The sequence below is a fragment of the Falco biarmicus genome, chromosome 2, assembly GCF_023638135.1.
Source record: "Falco biarmicus isolate bFalBia1 chromosome 2, bFalBia1.pri, whole genome shotgun sequence".
NCBI lineage: Eukaryota > Metazoa > Chordata > Aves > Falconiformes > Falconidae > Falco > Falco biarmicus.
Window position 1 is genome coordinate 97,762,348 of NC_079289.1, and position 9,063 is coordinate 97,771,410.

Sequence of the window (9,063 nt, forward strand, 5' to 3'; positions counted from 1 at the left end):
AGTATAATTTATACATGTTGTTCAAGAATCTATGTACAGAGCCAGAGGTTATCTGGCAAAGCTCCTGATGAACTTGTTTTATGTTAAGAGCTGCCAGAGTAGCAACAATTAAATGCAATAATTGATGTGCTACATCCTCAGAATTTACAAAACGATGCTTTACTGCCAAATGTCCCTACAATCTTCTTACTTTCTTTGGTATTAATCATCAGTCTCCATGCTTCATATCAAAATTAACCAGTAGTCCACATATTTCTGATTAAACCACTTATATTTTGATCTCTCCCTTACCTACTTCTCCCTTACACATCTTTTTTTAGACCTGGCTTCCTCACAGTCCTTTTTTACAGAAAGGTCCATTAGAAATCTAATGCAGAGACTGACGGTGAAGGCTGTGAGTACTGCTTTAAAGTCTAAACACCTCATCACTTCAATAATGTGGTTAGCCTTTGAAGCTTTATTAGGCCTGAGACACAAAGTCTGATCACTTTCACAGTTTTCCCACTTGGCAGCTATTGACTGTTAACACATCATTGAAACAGTTATTAAGAAGGTTTTGTTTTATGGGTTTAAACGTTTTTCAAAATACTAGGAGTGAGAGTATAATTATAGATTAGAGGAGCTCAACTACTTTTTTACTGAAAATTTTTGTCTCTGTTTGAGTTCTTCCTGCAGTAATGACCTTCAGCAACATCAACTGAATTTTAAAGTATTTAAATGACAGACCAGAAAAAGTGTTTGAATAACAGAAGGTTGATTAGGGTTCTATCAGAAAGTAATAAACAGGTATTAAAAATGGAATATTTCAGACATGTAATGGCCACCTGTTAGCCATACATTATGATGGCTGACATGTAAAATATTTATGAAAATGGTCTCTTAAGGCTTCTTGGACAAATTTATTCTCCTCAACATTTAAACCATTGTGATTTAAATTTGGGGAATAAGTTTAATACTAAAGAAAAAATATTAAGAGAAAAAGGAAATTGAAGGATAACCACAAAAACATACAGTATCTGAATTTTTTCAACCACTTTCACCTCCACTGATACAGCCTAAGAATGAAACCAGAAAATCCCCCTTGGCGTCATTCGTCATAACTGTACTGGAGCTGGTGAATTTATGCCCACTGGCTTTAGGCTGTGGATCCCAACTGTACAGCTCTTCTTACTCCATTTTTCTCCATCCTCACATCCCATTCCTCCTAACACTGCCTCTTACATGTTGCCGCTCACAATGAAAAGCATTGATGGACTGAATTCCTCAGACATCAGCACCTGAATGTTTTTTGCTTCTCAGAGGAATTGAAGACAGGATCAGGACAACAAGGATATATTCCCTTCATATTCTATATGAAATACTACAGTGATAGGAAATGCAACAACACCAATGGAATTAAAAATAATGTACGCGATGCTTTTTCTATCATGAATATTTCACATAATGTTTTTTTCAGATTCACACCTCACTATTTTTTTGCTAATGGCAAATAAAACATATCTGTTGGTAATAGCATTAGATTGGGTGAGACAGCATCCAGGCCATAAAGGGCAGCTTAAATTTATACATTCCATAATAACCAGATTAAAGAAACATAGCAATTGTTAACATCCAAAACCTTTTCTGCAAGTGGGAGTGGAGAAACAGTAAGGTTCAAGTCTACATATTGGGGTCAATAACCCTATTTGCCTTACCATAGTTTCAGTGCATAGATATTGTGGTTTATAATTAATGCTGTTGGAGTGAAAATGAGCAATGAAATGGAGATGACTAACATAATCTACAACAATTTGCAGATAGTATAAACACTTGGTGAAAAGTATAGATCTTATAACTACTTCCCTATAGAGAGTGGAAATGGTATACCTCTCAGAATTTCTGTAAAAAAAAAGTTTTGTTATTTTCTCAACAGTCTTAAATGTAAACATTTCCAAGAAGTAATATCTCTACACAAAAGTTTATTGAAAGTGTAGCACGGCTTATTCCCCATGTCATAATATTCACTAAGATGGGTGAAAAATTAGAAAGCAAGCAAATGATTATTTTTTTAAATATTTTATTCATGGTAGTTTGCTGCTGAGTCTTACTTCTTCCAAACTGCAAGCTAATTCCTTTATTCAGAAGGTAAGCAGGGATATTCAAAGTTGCTTAAGAAAACACAAAACTTTTAGAATGTGGATTGCCTTAAGTTCATCTTCTATAATCAACATGTCAAATATGATAAAATTAAACCTATCATTGTCACATAATTCTGTTTTGAAAGGCAAATCAATATTTGGTGTTGAAGACATTGAACTGGTCGACAACTTCTAGTCCAAATGTTGTGTGAGGGTAACAGCTCTACCAAGTTCCCATGGATACTCATAACGCATGAAGGCCCAAAGGTCAACGGGTCATGAGAATAAATAGTTACCAACCTGAAGAGTACGGCAGCTGCATCTGTGAGCAAGTTCCCAAGAACAGCCATGGTGCATGACTGGTTGAAGGTCATCAGGGCATGAGAATTTGGGAGGTTCCTGCACAGTGAAGTCCACCCCTAGAGTCCACCAACTCCACTCTACCTAGGGCTCATGTAATCACGTATTACAACTAGATTAGCTCTTCAACATTAGAATGTCAACAAAGACTCAACATAACACTGTTGCCTGGAAATGATGCATCTTGAAAAATAAAAGATCTATTGTATGGTTATCATGCAAACAATTTCTTTAAAATGAATAACATAATTTTCACAATGTATATTTTTTTAAAGAAATACATTTAATATGCTTCAGAATGCGTAACCTCTGAAGGCATCACTGAATACCCAAACATTTCTTGCTTTTGCAAGAAAAATAAACACTCAAGAACAAAATTCTTGTAAAGCAGAAACATTTTTTCTCTCCATAATAATTTTCTTCATTTGTTCATATAGCAAGTATATCTGAAATACTTGAAAATATTACCAAGAGTTAAAGTTTAATTTGCCAAATTTGGAAAATAATTCAGGTGAGAGAGTTGAAGTTGCTGAAATATACATATACATTCATATATTTATTCTTAGTTTCAGGATAAAAAGATATCATGTAGTATTTTACATTAATGTCTAACAAAAATGTAGAAAATATAGACATGAATAAATAAGTAAGCAAAAATTTATTTCTGAGAATGTGTCAGAGTGAATGCACTGTGAAACTTACAGGTATACAACTAATTTGGATGCCATATAAAATGTAAGAATTAGAAATATAAGAACTTAATTTGAAGGCAAGAGCTTTTGGGGGATTATGAAAATGAAATCAAGAAAGCATTCCTTTTACTAAAGAGAATGCAACAGGTGTTAGTAGTATATTTAAATAGATGTCATATGGATGGGGTCTGTTTACCTATTAATAAAAACAGAGCACCACAGCATTACTTAGATTTTGGTTTTGGCTCTGGTTTGGTGATGGGTGGTGGTCAGAAAAGGAGCAAGAAACATAACATTTTCCTCAGTGGGATATTCTTAAACAAAACATAATCAAACAACATTTTTGCTTACTTTCCCTCAAGACTCTGTAAAACAGAGAAACAGAGAAGATACAAAAATTGTTGTATACTTTTGGAAATGAAATTGAATTGCATTATTATTCCAAGAATTTTTTTCACTATCACATTTTGAAAGAGCACATGAGATTTTCTCATGCTTTTTGAAGCCATAAACAGTAGTAAGTATTTAAAAGGATGAAAATTAAAAACAGTACAGAAAAAATACATTACAGTGCAAGAGGTCTTTCATTATTTGACTTTGGATCTGAATTATTCTTATTTTGTTATAGTAAGCATTCTTATTAATGCAGCTACTAAAATTCTTTCATAAAAAAAAATATGGGGAAAAATATACATGAGTTTAAGGTGAAAAAATACTTCTCTTTTGCATTTAGTAGGCAGACATTCCCAAGTTCAAATAATGTGCTTTTCCCTAAAATAAAGCAAATAAAATAATTAAAAAAAAAAGATCAGTTAAAATATTCACTTACTTTTCTTGTCTCTCACAGTTTTTGGATGTTTATCATATAAGATAAAAAAATAATGTGGACTTCTGTTTTCATCACTGAAGTCCAATCAAGTTTACAAATCAGAAGTGAACTGTTCCTACTACAGTTATTGAGCACTAGGAATAAATATCTGCTTTGATACAGTAAAGTGGGGAAGGAGAAGACAACTACAGGATTGAACTAGGCTTGGCAGAAGAAAGAAGAGGTCAGGAAAGGAAGATGATATCTTAAAGGTAAAAATTAGATTTAAAAATCAACTGAAAAATATTTTTCATTAACTAAAACCAGAACATTCAAATATTAATCTTGACTCCTTATTAACAAATCCTTCAAAACCACTATCCTCCCAAGAGTCAGAGACTGAAGACTGGTGTCTCTGTCTGCAATGTCACTTACATACCAGGGCATGCCACAAAATTTCCTGGATCACAAGATCTGGTTCTCAGATCATACGTATGTCACAGCACATGGCAAGGATGCTTTGTTTTCCTTTCTAAGAAAACCAGAGCATGTGGTAGAGACCCTACTGCTTTATGTAGGTTTTATCCACATAGAGTCAGAACATAGCTGGACTGCATCTGAGGTGAAGACAGCTGAAGCTGGGAAACCGGCAACACTCCTGAATCCTGCAATACATATTTATCTTCTCATAATGTCGATACAGTTCCAGTTAATAAGCTTGGATTCTGTTTTTTGGCTGTAAGCCTGGATTATGGCCAACCACCATGCCAAAGCTAACGTACAAATGACATGCAGTAAGTTTCTGCCACTTAGACTGCATCGCACTGTTTGCTTTGGTTCCTTACAGAGAATCCTAGATCTCTCAGTTGAGCATCAGCGCTTTTGCCCACTGCATTTCTCATTTTGGTGATGACCTCCTCAATAATTAGATTTATCAGAATAAATTATAATATCTTTAAAGACTCACACTATTGGCATTTTGGGCACACTATCCAGTTATCTTATAATAAAAAAAGAATTCACTTTCCATTGAGGAACAAATCCCCCCATTCTTTGTTGTCAGAAACTCAGCAGAAAATGTACTTTACAAAATAACGTATTTCAAGTAAAGCACGACTGCAACTAGATTTAAAATGCTTACCAGCTTTTGCTTCCAGGGCTAGAAATCTTAGTCTGCCCAGTAATTCATATTTTTTTATAAATATTGAACATTCAAACTACATATTTTTTCATACCTTTTCTCAGGTATCAAAGCTCTATTGTTAGTAAAACCATCTTGGCTGATGTTATTCATAATAAACCAGTGCCAATTACTGTAGGAGGTCTTGACACTAACAGAAGTCCTCAAAGTTTGTTTCAAAATTTCCCCATTACAGCTTTATAATTTTAATAACAGCATAAGCAGACTCCGTACGAAAAAGGTTCAGATTTACCTTGACTAGTTTAGCTTAGGTCTTTCAAAATTACCAATGTCAACAACTGGGGAAAAAAACTTCATGAAGAAGTAGCACTCTTAATCCTCTTTCCTACAGCAACTCTTGGTGAATCACAGACTTTTTATCTTTTCTGTGAACACTTTCACACCTCCAGACTGAAACTACATGTAGGGAAAGGGAGAACATGCTTGTGATGGAGGGCTTCAAATACTCATGGATGTTTGTGAAGGGGAAAAAAGCAGAGTTAGCTGTCAAGGCCTGGAGTACTGTACTCCACTGCAGGAGTTTTCCTCTCATTGCTCAAGGCCACCTCTCCTAAACGAGAGCTGTTGGAGATGCCTCAGCCAGCTGGGGAGCTCTTAGAGAAAAGCTGGAAGAGGCATCAGTGAAGGCTCTCCAACCTTTCCTTGTGAGCTGCTCTTAAACTAAGGCTCTCCAGACTGGTGGGTGTCTGTATGAGTCACGTTGCAGCTGCATTGCAACCATTTTCATTCCTGGCAATGTACCACATAGATCTTGACCCAAACCTACGGATCTGACTGCTTGGCCTGGCCAGGCCTTCGACCTCAGCACCCTGGGCTCACTCTGGTTCCTGTCTCTAGCCTTGATCGTGATCCTCACCTGCAGGCTGACTCCCTGGCTGGACCTCAGGCCTCCCTGTCATCACAGCTGTGCGGGGCAGACACACTGCTCTAGGCTGGTTCTGGCCACCATCCTCATCCCAGCCCTGCTCTCACTGGGTGCGGTGGCATGGGGATGTCATTATGGAGGCCCCAGACCTGCTGGTTCCGTGGCCAGCCTTGGCTCCTGGTTTTCTCCCTTGGCTGCACCCTAACCATAAAACCTGTTAGGAAAATAAACGGGGGAGCACATCTTTTAACAACAGGAATTGACTGTTTTGGGTGTTTCGGGTAACCTAAAAGTGGAACAGTGCACCCCACCTCAGTGACGTTACTCTGGTGATGGCCAGATGACTTTCTTACTTCTCAAGGACCAAGGCTATTGCACAAGATATTGCCTTGAGAATCCAAGGCAGTGCTTTGGAAAAAGACTTCAGGTGGACATAGGAGTTCTTGGTATTGGTTGTGTTAAACCACAGGTGATCTCAGGGCCAAACACAGCTTTTATTTACCATCATTGTTTACTCTATATTGAACAGAAATTGTGGTAAGGATATATCCACTTGAGTTTAAGATGGAAAAAAATTTTGTCATGTGACGGCCTACTCAAGAGTCAGTGTCACTTGAATACAGAAATTTTAAGTGCCTAATATATTTCAGATCCTTTACAGTTTCACTTTGTTCAATAGCAGAGCTTGTAAAGGCCTAAATGTCCCTAAGAACCTACAGTCTCTGGAATTTCACGGTATCTTTTATTTTGTAAAAATAATCTCAGAAAATAAATACTCCTACAGTTTAGACACCTTCTAAAGTTAATCAACCATAGCCTAACTAGAAGGTTCTTTCTTTACTATCATGTATTCAATATTAATGAAGAATATTAATTATGTCATTAAGCTGAGAAGTCTGTTGGACAGGCAAGGAAAATAACACTTCTCTAAATTAATTTCTGTGTGTGAAAGATTTTTATAACATGATCTGTAAGATTCAAAAATAAGGATTTTTTTCTTCATTTCAACCTCAATTACTACAACTAATTCTGTTCTTTTCATAATTTCAAGCTCAATAAATGCCATTTATGAGTTGGGACTGCTCAAATGTCTGCCTGCAGTCATCAGTAAGCTTTAACTCTTTTCTGAAGAGAAAGTCTTCCTGGAAATTAGATTTGAAAGGTGATACTGTCTGTGCAAATGTATGACTTGATCATGCTGTTTCTCTGAATACCCTATTCCTAATCCATAATCACAAACTGACAGCATTCTTCTGTGGCTGTACTTCTCCATCTGAAGAAATAGCTGCTGTTTTAATATATAATATCAAGTCATAGGCAGACAAACTTATTCACAGTATGCCTGTCATAAGCCAGCTCCTACTTTATGAAAATCATAACCAGGATAGTAGAGAAAATCTTTGCATACAAGACAAGTATTACAAACTGTGTACAGTTTATTAAGTTTTAAGAATGTGTTTTGCAAATGGGATTGCAATTTAGTTCTGCTTCTCAAGAGGTTCTTAAGGCCAGTAAGGGACTATATATTCCAGGAAAGAGAGAAATCTCATTTTTCTCCTATGAGGTAGCTAGTAATATTCTTAAGAGGGAGGAAGACATGTCTTATATTAAAGTATGCAATCTCCTTAAAATACACACTTTGACTTTCTGGTCACCATTATTCTTTTGCTGTGCGTTATATGGAATGGAAGAATCACTACTAGTCTAAAAATGATTTTCCAAACAATGTTTCAGATTTCCTGGAAGTATATTGTAGGTGCTTAGATGCACACCTGACCAATACTTCTGAAGCATTTCTACTGCTCTGTACAATGGTAGTGTAGGCTCTTTCAACAGGGAATACTTCATCTGGGAAGAAAGGAACATACTTTCCATACACCCAGGAGTAGGTTAAATGAAAACTGAAAAGCAGAGAAATGAAAGAAGAGGCATTTAAGATAAATAAATAAATAGATAGGTAATCATCTATTTATTCTCCCCTTGACAGACAGAGAGAATTGTATAGACTGAAGACTTTGGATACCTAAAGATGAGTAGTCAAAGCTGTGCAGCCTGTGGTTGCCTCCTGTTGTGGTCTATGATACCAGGGGTTGGCTTGCCATGAATGTCTATACCTCCCATCAGCACTCAACTACAAAATAGCGTCTTCCTCCAAGAGACTTGTAACAACTATGTACATGAGAGCCTCTTGCATGCATAATTCCCTTCCTTGATTCCACACCTGGCTTAATGACTAGGATGAAGAATGAAGTTCTCTATTTCTCATGAGCTGACATGTCCCATCCCTGTCAAACCGTTGGTAGCTTTAACCTTTCATTATGCCACATCCTTTGGCTTTATCACATCCTGAAGCCCTCTTCTATTGCCAGCTTACAGAAGCAACGTGAAATCTTTCAGCAAGAAATTTGTGGGTATCTTAAATGCTCTTCCCCCCCCCCCCCCCCCAAATGTTATTTCCCTTCAGCCAAGTTACTAGGATATTTTGTAATATAAAATAGAGATAGGAAAAATACTTTTGGCTTCCATCCCCACCTAGTGCAATTCAGTGTAACAATTAAGTAAAAGAACCAGGGTGCTGACTGGCTGAAGGCAAATAGGGTCCTTTTGCGAGCATCAAGTCTGTCTTGAATTCTCAGAAAAGATGAAGAAAGAGGGGTACCAAGTTCCTACCTCAGGAAGTAAAGCTACCTTCTACAGCATGTAGAAGACTAGCAATTCTAAGGATCTGACCAGATTGTGGGATTACCACCAAGGCAGAGTAGTTATTTCGAAGTGCTGTCAGTAACAAACTACAGAAAATCAGTTTGCTCCGCTGTGGCTAATTCTTGGGTCACTGGCAATAGCAATAGTATGCAAATTAATAAATAGGTGTTCAAAACAATGAAAAGGAGATTCATACCTCAGCTTCACCTGAGACAGGACAAAAGATGAATGCAAGAGATGCTTCTGTGTGCTGGTACTAAAGAATCTTGTCCCAAAGCATTGGCAGTATTAAGGCGTTTTTTTAAAATTTTTGATTG

The 9,063-nt window shown here is 36.7% G+C and overlaps 1 long non-coding RNA gene across 2 annotated transcripts in view; it reads right to left on the reverse strand.

The window, feature by feature from the left end:
• The window catches only part of LOC130145313 (uncharacterized), a 47,022-nt gene extending 43,479 nt beyond the window's left edge, over positions 1-3,543 (reverse strand). For both annotated transcript variants that reach the window (XR_008820478.1, XR_008820477.1), the window contains exon 1: positions 2,418-3,543. This is a non-coding gene — a long non-coding RNA (uncharacterized LOC130145313). The remainder of the gene's footprint in view (positions 1-2,417) is intronic.
• Positions 3,544-9,063: the final 5,520 nt, after the last annotated feature.